The sequence below is a fragment of the Oryza glaberrima genome, chromosome 8, assembly GCF_000147395.1.
Source record: "Oryza glaberrima chromosome 8, OglaRS2, whole genome shotgun sequence".
NCBI classification, from domain to species: Eukaryota; Viridiplantae; Streptophyta; class Magnoliopsida; order Poales; family Poaceae; genus Oryza; species Oryza glaberrima.
In genome coordinates, this window is record NC_068333.1 from 20,105,999 (window position 1) to 20,109,288 (window position 3,290).

The 3,290-nt window shown below is 45.3% G+C and overlaps 1 non-coding gene across 1 annotated transcript; it reads right to left on the bottom strand.

Annotated features, from left to right (window-relative positions):
• Positions 1 to 2,689: 2,689 nt before the first annotated feature.
• TRNAS-GCU (transfer RNA serine (anticodon GCU)) lies at positions 2,690 to 2,771 on the bottom strand. Its single transcript has one exon. It is a non-coding gene; the product is annotated as a tRNA-Ser (tRNA).
• Between the last annotated feature and the right edge of the window lie 519 nt (positions 2,772 to 3,290).

The following is a 3,290-nucleotide window of genomic DNA, read 5'->3' on the forward strand; positions in this document are numbered from 1 at the left end:
TTTAATATGAACACTGGTACTAAAATTTGATTAGTCTGTGCTAGGTCTTAGGCTTGTGAAAAGAATTACAAAACCGGCTTTGCGCAAAGGAACCATAGCTATCCTTTGAATACCCCTATCATGTGCATTTCTTGCTGTGGTGGCTTGCTGAGTACGGTTGGTACTCACCCTTGCAAATATAAAATTAATCAGAAGCGGGAGATGAAGCTTCGGAGGATCCCTATGCCTACTACCAGGAGGGAGAAGAAGACGATGGCGCTCAGTAGGTCTTAGTTACGGTCGTTGCCTGTGGCAATGGCATGCCGCTGCCTGAATTCCGCTACCTCATCTATTTCTGCTTTTGGATGTATTCCGGACCGCTCGGTTCGAAGATTTAAGAGAATGCCTGCGGGCTTATGATGTAATAATTAGCACTAGACTCTCGTGTATGTGCTTTTGGTATTTCAGCTATGAACTCGTGTGTACCAGACTACTTGATCCAGGGAAATGGTACTGTTTACACGAATGATTCCTGTTATGGAAACGGGGGTCCACATCACTGCCGTCAAGGATTGCCTGTGGAGTGGAGTCGCCCCGCTGCAGAAGTCAAGCTTCCAAGTTTAGCTCGCTTTTATCTTTTCCACTGCATTTGTAATCTTTTCTATTTTTGTAAGACGTGGATCTGTATGTCAACAATTGTCGTTTGTGTACCCTGGCTGGTCCTGGACAGGGATTTAATGCACATTCAGCTTAGAAATTCTGGTTCGTGAATTTCTGGGCGTGACAGCAGGGCAGGGAAGGCGGCGCGCGTCCACGACGTACGCGTCGAATGGTCCGTAAAATTGGCTCCTCACCCTTGCGCAGATGCAGCCTCCTTTTGCAGTTTTGTTTTGCTGCAGGAAAATTCGGATTTGTTTTGTTTTGGAAACATTCCAAAAAATCCGGTGCGTGAAAACGGCGTGGAGTCCGGATAAGTTACGCACGACTTATCCGGTTCAGTTACGCAGAGTGGAGATCGTGCAGGTGCCCTGATCAAGCGACCTATCTCTATATAAATCGTGCCGCCGCCTTCTCGCAACACACACGAAATCAATCTAGGGTTTGCCTCCTCCTCTGTGTTGCGCCGTCGCTCGTAGACTACTCCATCCCGCTCGCCAGCGTGCACCGGCGATCGGGAGAGCAGGTCTCCGGAACCTCTGCCTTCGACGTCCTGCACCGGGAGAAGGCGGCAATAAGGTTTTTGGGAAGCGCTTCGCATGACTGCTCCCTGTTCATCCGCGACGGCTCGCCTTCCTCTCCGCTCGCGTGTTGCGCGCCTTTGTCGACGCTCGCAACCGCGAGTAGTTCCTGCTAAGCAACCGGTCTTTCCGCCACCTCGGTACGCGTTCGACATGTTGCACATATTTGATCTGTTCATATTTTACTGCTTAGTTTACATGTGTAGATCTAATGATCCGTTAATGCTAGTATACATCTGTAATGCCATGATTTATTTATGGAATATATTAAATCATTATATGCCTATATTCTCAATAGAAAATACACTGCTATGCGAAGAAACACACTTTTAGCTAACTAGACGTAAATACATGGATTGGAGGGCCCATAAATTAGAACAAGACCAACATATTTTTTAGATCAATAAACCGTGTACCGTCATGATGACGCTAGAACAAGTTCGGTCATCTGTAACGGGCCTAAAGCCTCATCTCTATCGGGTAGCACCTCCGTCACTAAGCAAAGGTCACTGATGTGAGAAAATATCTCAATCGGGCATCCAGCCGTCACGGATGACACATATCCCAATCAGGCCAACACTATAGCCTGCCGGGCGCTAACTTGGGTCCCGATTGAGATATGGAATGTTATCTCAATCGGATTTAAACTATGGCACGTCACTGATATGTGTTATCCGTGACGGGCCTGAGTTATCTCAATCGGACGCTTTTTTGGCCCACTTGAGATGACTTCCTTGTGACGGCCACTAATTTTAAGCATGTTAGAGGCCGTCACAGATAGAAGGTTCTGTACTAGTGTGACCCACAAGCCAATCTCACAAGAAAGGTCGGTGGCTAAAAATGGTTTGCCTGGCTCAGCCGAACCAGGGTTATAGCACCCTGAGCCACCAGCTTCCACGTGGAGGATGCCCATTGGCTCCCATGGATATTATGAGTGCTAACCGACTTAACTACCGACCTAGTAACCATCATTTGACAGCTATAAAAGGAGTTTCTCATTTCAGTCTCGACACAGCTCAAACGGAGCAGTGTGCACCACTCATACTACACACTAGACATGTCCGAAGCGAGATGAACTCCGACCTCTTTCCCATTAGGTTTGTCTAGGTGACATTTGAATAAGTACAAGCAATTAATTGTGAACCCAATTCATACTTTTCTGAAAATGTAAGACTTTCGATTATCTTAGGGGAAAAAAGCCTCACATTGTGAAGAGCTCTTTCCATTTTTTTCTAATTTTAAGGATCATGCACCGTTTGGTTATATAACGATCAAATAACTGTTTAGTGGTGGAATGGTAATAGGGGTTATGTAACAATCAAACAACTAGTTTAGTAGTCGAATGATAAAATGTAAAAGAAAAAAACTCTTTAAGAATTACAATGTCCCAAAATCTGATCAGCGGGAAAAAAAAAGCATCCATTTCTAACGGACAAAACATCCATTTTTTCCCAAAAGAAAAAAAAAAGAAGCGACGCCTGAGAGATTCGAACTCTGGCGGGGAAACCCCATGTACTTAGCAGGCACACGCCTTAACCACTCGGCCAAAGCGTCAGTTATGGCATATGGCGACGAAAGAACTAACAAGTATAGTAACTTCGTAGTAGTACGCAGGACGCCCGGGTGCGTGTAGTGCTGGGTCTATTCCGCGCTCATCCCGCGTCTAGGATTCCAATCCAAAGCCTCCAGTATTCCAGTCCTGCTAGTGTTAAGTGCTAAGTAAACCTTGTACTGCAAGCAAAACTCAAAGGGATCGTCGTATTTTGCAAACCGTCAGAACATTACGTTACATCGTATTTTACACAGCCACACAAGCCTACCAAGCTGAGAGAGAGGGGGGAGGAGGGAGGGGGTGACTTCTTACAGAATCAAGCTCCCTAAGTTCAGCTTTTAGTTCAGATTATGAGAAACTGTAGTTGTAAAATCTACAAACTAAACTTTTTTTAAGATAGGAAATAGATTACATATCTAGACTCTACCTATGGGCACACAACTAACAAGTGGGGGACTTCTTCCATAATCAGAAGCTCTCCAAACAGTTCGGCTTTTGGTTCAGATTCTAAGAAACTGTAA